The sequence below is a fragment of the Triticum aestivum genome, chromosome 7B (genome assembly GCF_018294505.1).
Source record: "Triticum aestivum cultivar Chinese Spring chromosome 7B, IWGSC CS RefSeq v2.1, whole genome shotgun sequence".
Taxonomy (NCBI): Eukaryota; Viridiplantae; Streptophyta; class Magnoliopsida; order Poales; family Poaceae; genus Triticum; species Triticum aestivum.
In genome coordinates, this window is record NC_057813.1 from 302,611,570 (window position 1) to 302,622,506 (window position 10,937).

Consider the following 10,937-nt stretch of genomic DNA (forward strand, 5'->3'; position numbering starts at 1 on the left):
ATCCCTCTCTTTGCCTAGGACTATATATACTCCTTCATCTCCTCCATTTAGACTTAGCTAAGGATAGATCTAAACACTAGAGCCTAGCTCATGTATCTCCCCTTGTGGGATTTCTCTTGAGAGAGAGACACTCCATTGGAGTTCAAGGCCTCCATTGGAGAAGATCCCGCGGGATTCAAGCCCCCCTTCGTTGGAAGATCCTTCTAGGATTCAAGCCCTCATCTCCTTCATAGGATTTGGGATGAACTTTACCTTGTATCTTTCCTTTTGTTGTTCATGTACCTTGTGGATCTTGTGTGTTTGATTGTCTAGTGGATGTGTGATTGGACTTGTTCTTGAGTGTTCCTCTTGTTTTCCCTCTTGTGTTCATCTTGTTCTTGGGGATTCCCCCTCCAATTCGTGAAAGATCTCCCCATAGGGTTTCACCCTATATCATCTTGGTATCATGAGCCATGGTTTCTCAGGAAATTGGAGCCCCCTCTTTGTTTTCTAGCCTAGTTTTGTGTGGTTTTGTCCTAAATTCGAAAATTCCCCATCAAAAATAGCCCCAATTTTTTTTGTGATTTGTTGGTTTGATGAGATTTTGTTGGATTTGATCCATGAATTTGGTGTTTAGCAAGTAGATCCACCCCTCTACCACCTTACCCTACCTTCCACACTTCGATTTTGACCTCAGATTCGAGATTTGCCACGGATCCGGAGCTGTTCGTCCGCTCCTCGAGGACCCCGTGCACACGGGCCATCGGAACACCGTGCACACGGGCCCCCGTGCACACGGGCTTCGCAGACCCCGTCCGCACGGCCCTTCCAGTGCGCTTCGGCCTCTGCCCCACCACCCCATACCACCCCCATACCCCCAGCTACACCCCATCCACGAGATCCATCATTGTGCCGCCCAGATCTGGAAGAAATCCGCCAAACCCGCGTGTCCCAGGTGACCCCGTGCCATTGATGTGTGTACCGTGCGCACGGCACCCCGTGCCCACGGGCCCTAGACCCCGTGCGCACGCCCCCCCCTACAGCAGTCGCGTGCACTTCACCATTTCGCCCAGAACTACCACATCCGGAGTCCGAATTTCGCGTTCTTTAGCTCGTTGAGTAGCTATTGACATCCACCATCCACCTAGATAGGATCCATCACCATTTGACTCCGTCAAAATTTTGACATTTTGGCATCTTTGCCTAGGCCTTCCACCATATCATCCGCAAAACCACCATAGCCTTCTGCAACCTAACCCATTTTGATCCATTTAGCATTTGTGGTTGTTTGAGTGGCGACGTGAGTCTCCTAAGGTGTTTCGGCTACTTAGGGACGGTTGCTTCTTCATCATCCACCACCACCACTTCCAAATTGCCATTTCCACTACCACCATTTGACATTTGTCATTTGAGATTTTGAGTTTGCGGTTTTTACCGTTTCCTATGGTGTTTCAGCTACTTAGGGACGGGTCTACATCATCTTGGTATCTACATCAAGAACACCGCCACTCATCATTGCAAAGGACGGTAACCTCAACGACACCATTGTATAATCCCCTTGCAATTGCATCGTTAACCCCTAGCCCATTTTGCATTACTTGCCTATCGAGACTAGCCATTTGAGTATTTCCGGCAACGTTACTTGTGCACATTAGTGATCATACTTCCCATCGCATACATACCATATCATCGTGGTGCATATATTGGTATCATATCTCGTGTCACAAGTTTGTTCCCGCATATACGCAATTGCTATCTTGGTTTGTGCATTGTGCAAAAGTGGCCATAGAAAAAAAGAAGCTTTTAAGCAAAAGAAAGAGAGCAAAGAAGCTTGTAAGCAAGTGGCATAGCCTCATACCACATTGCACATAAGATTGTCATATCCGATCATCTTTGATCATCTTGAGAGAAACACCGGGAACCATACATACATAGAATACTTGGAATAGAAGTTTATCCATTTTGCATCTTATAGGTTGTGCACAAGTGTCGTATCCGCCTATTGCGCAATCGTGCTAGCGTCTCTCTTGAGTTGTGCAACACGAGCGTTTTCCGTGGATTCCACATTTTGTGCTCATTCCTTGGTTGCAGGACCCCATTTATCTATCCGTGTGTGTGTTTCCGTGTGATAGAGGCAAAGGTGTCCCGTCTTTCGATGACATGATGGATTTCGCTTTGGTGGAAGTCGACTTTGACGATCCGACTACGAACGTGCGAGGACGTTGCGCCTTAGCAATCGCTAAACCAACTCCGAGAGGTTATTGACCACGCCGGAGCACGATCAACCTGACCATGAGGGTATGTTTCCTGCGAGCAAACGAAGAACAAACAAGAAACTAAGATTGCAATCTGGATATTGCGAATATAAGATGAAAGCTTTATTGGTCAAGGTGGGGTTCTATGACGCCTTTGTCTGGTCGTTGAACACAAACGAAGTACGCGAACTTGCAGCTATGGCGAACTTTTAATCTAAACAAAACCCAAAGTCTAAACGGTGCCCTAAGGGCTGTATATATGGAGGAAGAGAGAGGGAATTTCGTGGCCCTTGGTGGAGGGGTCCGAAATCAACCCTATCTCTTGTTTCCCCACACATACGGACTCTAAAAATAGCCTATACTAATGTATTTCGAAATTACATGGGCCTGGCGCAATAAAAAGGTGATGCAGCACCTATAATAGCCTCTAGACGAAATTTATGAAGTGGCATCTTGTATATTTCGTCCAAGGCTTCATGCACTCGTTATGGTGGCTTCAAAGACCTAAAATCATCAATCGTAACTCCGTTCTTGTTCCCCTTGCGCATGCCATCATCTCCATGCTTTTTCTTGCTCCAATGTTCATCCTTCTCCAAGCTAGGCCCTTTATTTGTAAGCAAAACAAATGTATCCAATTTAGGCAGCATCATATTCTCATGAACATTAGAATCATTACCAAGAACCGAAAGTACCTGGTAATTTAGTTGGCATGCGCGAGCTCTAGTAATTGGTCCAGTATGTATAGCAGCACGGGTTGTGGGTGTAACAATGGTATTGATGTCCTCATCATCCTCCCCTTCTTGAAATGAAGTCGTCCTCGACGGAAGTTCATCTTCCTCACCCAAATAAGGCTTCAAATCTGCAATGTTAAAAGTGGGACTAACCCCAAAATCTGCAGGTAGCTCAAGTTTGTATGCATTATCATTTATTTTCTCTAACACCTTAAAGGGACCATCAACACGTGGCATTAGCTTTGATTTGCACAAATCAGGAAATCTATCTTTATGCAAATGTAACCAAACAAGATCTCCAGGTGCAAACACAACATGTTTTCTACCCTTATCTCCAGCAAGTTTATATTTAGCATTCATACGCTCAATGTTTTCCTTAGTTAACACATGCATTTTTAAAATCAATTCAACACGTTGTTTAGCATCAAAATTAACCTTCTCCGAAGATGGAAGAGGCAACAAATCAATAGGTGCACGAGGTAGGAAACCATACACAACTTCAAAAGGGCACATCTTAGTAGTATAATGCAACGAATGATTATAAGCAAATTCTATATGAGGCAAGCATTCCTCCCACATTTTCTTATTATTCTTCAAAAAACAACCCTAAGCATAGTAGACAATGTTCTATTGACTACTTCAGTTTGTCCATCAGTTTGGGGGTGACAAGTAGTACTAAAAAGAAGTTTATTCCCCAACTTAGCCCATAAACATCTCCAAAAGTGGCTAAGAAATTTAGTATCACGATCTGAAACAATAGTATTTGGCACACCATGCAAGCGAATAATTTCACGAAAGAACAAGTCAGCAACATTAACAGCATCATCGCTTTTATGACATGGTATAAAGTGTGCCATTTTCGAGAATCTATCCACGACAACAAATATGCTATCCCTCCCCTTCTTTGTTCGAGGTAAACCTAAAACAAAGTCCATAGATATATCCTCCCAAGGAACACAAGGTACAGGCAAAGGCATATATAAACCATGAGGATTGAGTCGTGACTTAGCTTTTTGACATGTAGTGCAGCGAGCAATAAAACGCTCAACATCCCGTCTCATCTTCGGCCAAAAGAAATGTGTAGCAAGTACGTCCTCCGTCTTCTTCACGCCAAAGTGTCCCATTAATTGATGCGGAGCATCCTTCCATCATCCCCATGGACTCTACATCAACACATCCACCCCCACAAGGACGCATGACAAGAGCTAGAGCACGTGCTTTGGAAACCGAGGTGAACTCCTTCCTACTAGACTTGCATATGGACACAAATGGAACATGTATACTACCTCACCAAAATATGCTATGCATCCTTAGGTATGAAGTGGAACATCACCAAGGAGCTCAGGAGCATCCCCAAGGAGAAGGAGAACCACCCAAAGGCCATAAGGATCAAGAAGGAGTGCAGCAGCCGCAAAACAGCATGTCCCAGGTGACCCCGTCGCACGGGCCCCAGAGACCCCATGCCCATGGGCTACATAGGAACCCGGCGCTGGAGCACCCCATGCGCACGGGCCTGTACCGTGCCCACGGGACCCCCGTGCGCACGGGCCCAACTTACCCCGTGCGCACGGGCCTCCCAAGATGGCCGGCTAAGATTGGATCTCCGACTCCCCTTCGTCTCCTTCGACCCCAAGCCTATATAATTCGTACCTAGGGCCATGTTTAGGGTTAGCAAAGTATTGGATGATATCTTGGTGAGCTTTGCTCCATTACCTTCCCTCTTTGAGGATCAAGACCCCATTAGGGAAGAATCCTTGAGGATTTCAAGACCTCCATTGGGAGAAGACTACCACCAAGACCCCCCTTCCTTTGTATTTGGGATGAACTTTGCCATTGTATCTTTCCTTTGATTGTGTTTGAGACTTGTGGATCTTGTGTTGTTACTCTAGTGGATGTGTAATTGGGAATTGTTGGAGTGATTGTCCCTTTGTGTTCATCATTGTGTTCTTGTGATTTCTCTCCATTTCCCCCCTCCAAGTGTGAAAAGATCCTTCCTAGGGTTCTACCCTACATCATATGGTATCATGAGCCAGGTTGATTCATATCTTGGAGTCCCTACCTTCCACTTTCTAGCTTGATTTTGTTGTTTTTCGTCCTGATCCGAAAATCCCCACCAAAAATAGCCCCAAAAATTTTTCTTGCAATTTGTTGATCTTGTGAGACTTGGTTGATTTAATCCACGAATTTGGTGTTTGACAAGTGGATCTACCACTCCACCATCATCCCCACCCATCCCCCACTGGAATTTGGCCAAAAACTTGCAATCCCCATGAAATCACAGAAGTTCATCCGCTCTCGGGAGACCCCGTGCACACGGGCCATCGGGACCCCGTGCACATGGGACCCCGTGCACACGGGCCTCACTTACCCCGTGCGCACGGGCCATCCAAAAACATTCGGCCATTTTCTGTTTTTCTTATTTTTGTTTCACCACCATCCCTCGTGTTCTTTCGCACCATTCCACGTGTTTGTTGAGTGTTCGGTTGCGATTTCTCTTGTGTCCTAAGGTGTTTCAGCTACTTAGGCGCAACTTGGTAACATCATCGCCACCAATCATCAACTCGGACAACACTTTGACTTTGACAAGATCATCTTCGACCGTAAGCAAGGACGGTAACCTCGACGACACTTTGTACTCCCTTGCCATTAACTTGATAGCTTTGAGCCATTTTACGTAGCTTACCCATCGAGACTAGCTTGTTGAGTATTGTCGGGCCACGTCTTAGTGCACCATTTAGTGTTCCGTCCATCCCGTGCATCTACTACTTGTTATCTCGTTGTGTGTCTCGCATAGCAAGCATCGTGGCATAGTGAAAAAAGAGAGGAGATAAAAAGCTTTTAAGCAAAAGAGAAGAGAAGCAAAGAGGTTATAAGCAATAGCATCGAGCCTTCGCATTTGTGCATCATCTTGGTCACCACATACATATGCATACTTGGGATAGTGATACGAGTAGATTCTCTATTAGGTTGGTGCACTAGCGTATCTAGCCCATTAGTGCAATCGAGCTAGCGTCTCTCTAGTATCCGTACGACAAGAGCTTTTCCCATGTTTCGATATCTTCAAGCTCATTCCTTGGTTGTGCGGATCCCATTTATCTTCCGTGTGTGTGTTCCTCGTGTTATATTGGGAGGTTGATCTATTTGTCTTATTTGCCATTTGTGAATCTTCTCAACTTTATCAACATCTCGACTAACATTTGCTTGAATTATTTGTGTCTTTCCTAACCAAGCTCCTCCATAAACCATTTACTTGTAGGTGTGAGAAACAATTCCCGGTACCAATTCCCCTATTGTAACATCACGTGGGATCGTACTTGTTACATCCACAATCTTCGGAAAAGGTAACTTTGGTTTTGTTCTCTCATTTTCCTTCTCACCACCACTTTCTTATGATGGATAGGCCAAGCTCCTCTACCAACCCACTCTTCATCGAGCAAGACGACGACATGTCATCCTTCGTCACCAAGAGCCACCTCTTTGGTGCACAACGAGCTCTACATCAAGAGCAACAAGCCATTAACGACCGCATCGACAACCTCGCCACCGACTTACGACTCTCCGAGCAACGAACACGCGACTACTTCGAGAACAAGCTCGACGCGCACAAGCAAGGGAATGATGCAAGATGGACGAGATCCGAGCTTTGTTGGTCAACCGGCATTCTTCAACTTCTTCCTACTCAAGACGGAGCCATTCAAGTCGACACTCCGACGACACCTCCTCCGGCTCAAGTACACCATCATCGACCATTCTTCAATGAGCCGCGCGTCAAGACCGTCATGCATCTCGAGATCCACGACACGTCAAGCATTCCCAAGAGCAAGTTGATGAACAAGTCCCTCGTCCTCAAGCAAATCAAGTCGCTTTTGCTCAAGCTCAAGAACGACAATGTCTTTGTCGTCAAGAAGAAGAAGAACGAGCGCGTCTACACCAAGAGAAACAAGACGCCGAGGCTCAACGTCTTCAACAACAACAACGAGAAGCACAAGCTATTGAGGCGGAACGTGCCCTTCAAGAATCAAGTCGAGCCATCGCCAACCGCAATCTCGAACGGCGGAATCAAGAGGAAGCCATTCGAGAAGAAATACAAGAGAGGAACTATCAACCATGTGTGCACCATCAAGTTTCTCAAGCTCCTCCCCAAGTTCGTCAAGATCCACCTCAACCTCAAGTGCAACAAGAGCGACACCAAGTGGAACAAGTGCTTCAAGACCCTCCTCAACACCAAGAGCGACATCATGAGGAACGAGCATTCGAGGACTTTCCAAGGCAAGAGCGCTACCGCAACCGCTATCAAGATGAAGAGCAACGATACGAAAAACTCAAATTCACAATGCCCAAGTTCAATGGAAGCAATGATCCGGAAGAATATCTCTCATGGGCATTGAAGGTCGACAAAATCTTTCGTTTGCACAACTATGAGGAAGAGAAGAAGATTGCAATGGCATCACTTGAGTTCCAAGACTATGTGCTCATATGGTGGGAACAAGTCCTTGAGAGCCGAGAAGCAAGAGGTGACCCTCCAATCACCACTTGGGATCAAATGAAGGATGTCATGAGAGCACGATTTGTGCCCACCTACTACAACCGTGATCTCTTCAAGAAGCTACAACTCCTCAAGCAAGGAACAAAGAGTGTTGAAGAATACTACAAGGAAATGGAAATAGCCATGATTCGAGCCAATGTCAAGGAAGATGATGAGCAAACAATGGCATGATTCTTGAATGGACTCAATCACCCCATCAACAAGATCGCCGACTTCCAACCCTACTCCAACCTCATCGAGCTAGTACATCAAGCGACCAAGGCGGAATGTCAAGTACAAGACGACTTCAAGTACTCCTCCAAGACATACGGCTTCTCCAACAATCAAGCTTCAACAACTCCTCCAACATCTACGTCAACCAAGCCTTCTCCAAGCAACAACGACAAGACATCATACAAGAATCCTTCGTCAAGTTCAAGTCGTCTTCCTCCTACTACAAGCAACTACAAGCCGCGTGCTTCTTCCTCAACTCCGACCGATGAGACCGTCAAGATAAGTTCACTCAAGTGCTTCACATGTGGCGGCCGAGGCCACAAGTCCTTCCAATGCATCAACAAGCGCACCATGCTCCTCAATGACGATGGCACCTATGACTCAATGAGTGAAGATGAAATAGAAGCTATCGAGCAAGTGGCCATGCACCGGCGCGTGAACGAGGATGAAGATGATCAAGTCTTTTGTGATGAAGATACGAGCCCCGCTCTCGTTGTCTCCAAGGTCTTGACACTTCAACATCAACAAGAAGAAGACCAACGATGCCATATCTTCCACACCAAGGCAGGCATCAACGGAAGTTCCGTCAAGGTCATTATCGATGGAGGTAGTTGCCACAACTTGGCAAGCTAAGAACTATGCTCCAAGCTTCAATTGGTCAAGAGGAAGCACCCGCACCCCTACAAGGTTCAATGGCTTAGTGACTCCGGTAATATACGAGTTGAGCATACGGTGCAAGTATCCTTCAAAATTGGTGCATATGAAGACACTTTGGAATGTTATGTGGTCCCAATGACCGTTTGCCACCTCCTTCTTGGTCGACCATGGCAATTCGACCGTGGTGTCGTCCACAAGGGGCGTACCAATCACTATAGCTTCAAGATGAAAGGAAAAGAATATGTGCTACGACTTATGTCTCCTAGCCAAGTGATAGCCGAAAAGCAAGCCACCCACCATAGAGAGAAGAGTGAGAAAGTGATCCACCAAAACATGAGTGAGAGCAACAAGCCAAACTTGAGCGCCTCTTCGCCTAGAGAGAAAAACCTCATACTATTTGCCACAAAAAGTGAGATGAGAGAAGTGTGTGAGAACCCATTGAGCGTGATGCACTTTGTCCTTGTATGCAAGGATGGAGAACCAAAAACTAACACCACTCACGAGCTACCTTTGGTGTTTCAATCTCTTTTGCAGGAATTTCAAGCTCTATGCGCCAAGCTCGGAAGCAAGCTCTTGTTCTCATCTGCATACCATCCTCAAACCGACGGCTGAACGGAGGTGATAAACCGGACACTATCCACTCTACTTCGCGTGTTGATCAAGAAGAACATCAAGGAGTGGGAGGCGTGTCTACCCATCACCGAGTACGCCTACAACGGCGCAAAACATTCGACTACCGGCAGGTCCCCCTTCGAGGTCGTCTACGGCTTCAACCCGTTGTCCCCATTGGACATCCTACCTCTCCCTCTACAAGAGCGCACCAACATGGATGTGAGTGAACGAGCAAGCTACATCAAGAAGATGCATGAAGATACAAGAAACATCATCGAGCGCCACGTACATCGACTAGCCACCAAGCTCATCGTCGACAAACAACCCATGATCTTCAGCATAGGTGATCTCGTGTGGCTACACCTTCGCAAGGACCGCTTCCCCAACGAACGCAAGTCCAAACTACTACCTCGAGACGATGGACCATTCAAGGTGCTAGCACGCTACAACAACAACGCCTACAAGATTGAACTCCCACGAGACAAGTACAACGTGAGCGACATCTTCAACGTCAAAGACCTCTTGCCTTTCCATGGTGATGAAGATCTTGATCCGAGGTCGGATCCTTTCGAAGGGAGGGGAGATGATGCGGAGCTATCACGCCCAATATGCGACCCTATCCAAAAGGAACTCGAAGGTCCTACCAAGGATAGACCCGCATATTGAAACGCTTTTGCAAGGTGGATATCATTACATCAACATTACATAATAGATGGGGATACATACAAAAGGCATACAATGCCACACGAATACAACATCATCTTACAAGAGCAACATCCGACTACGGATGAAACACAAACAGAAACTCAAACGACATCCACCCTGCTATCCTAGGCTGCCGACCTGGAACCTATCCCTGATCGAAGAAGAAGCAGAAGAAGAACTCAACGCAAGCAAGCATTGCTCTCGCGTCATGATCATCGCATAACCTGTACCTGCAACTATTGTTGTAGTAATCTGTGAGCCACGAGGACTCAGCAATCCCATTACCATGGGTATCAAGACTAGCAAAGCTTAAAGGGAAAGGAAGGGGTAAAGTGGTGAGGTTGTAGCAGCGACTAAGCATGATATGGTGGCTACCATACGCAAATAAGAGTGAGAAGAGAGCAAAAGGAACGGTCGTGAAGCTAGCAATGATCAAGAAGTGATCCTAAACTCCTACTTACATCAAACATAACCCAAAACCGTGTTCACTTCCCGGACTCCGCCGAAAAGAGACCATCACGGCTACACACGCGGTTGATGCGTTTTAATTCGGATATGGTGTCAAGTTATCTACAACCGGACATTAACAAATTCCCATCTGCCTATAACCGCAGGCACGGCTTTCGAAAGATGATACCCTGCAGGGGTGTCCCAACTTAGCCCATGATAAGATCTCGCGATCAACGAAGGTTATACCTTCTCCCAGGAAGACCCGATCAGACTCGGAATCCCGGTTTACAAGACATTTCGACAATGGTAAAACAAGACCAGCAAAGCCGCCCGATGCGCCGACAAATCCCGATAGGAGCTGCACATATCTCGTTCTCAGGGCAACACCGGATGAGACATCCTACGAGTAAAACCAGACCTCGAGTTTCCCCGAGGGGGCCCCGCAGTCTACTCGGTTCAGACCAGCACTTAGACAAGCACTGGCCCGGGGGGGGCTAAAATAAAGATGACCCTTGGGTTGGCCGACCCAAGGGAAGGGTATAGGTGGTGGTGAGGCAAATGGTAAAACCAAGGTTGGGCCTTGCTGGAGGAGTTTTATTCAAAGCGAACTGTCAAGGGGGTCCCATAAATCACCCAACCGCGTAAGGAACGCAAAATTTGGGAACATAACACCGGTATGACGGAAACTAGGGCGGCAAGAGTGGAACAAAACACCAGGCAAAAGGCCAAGTCTTCCACCCTTTACCAAATATATAGATGCATTAATTAAATAAGAGATATTGTGATGTC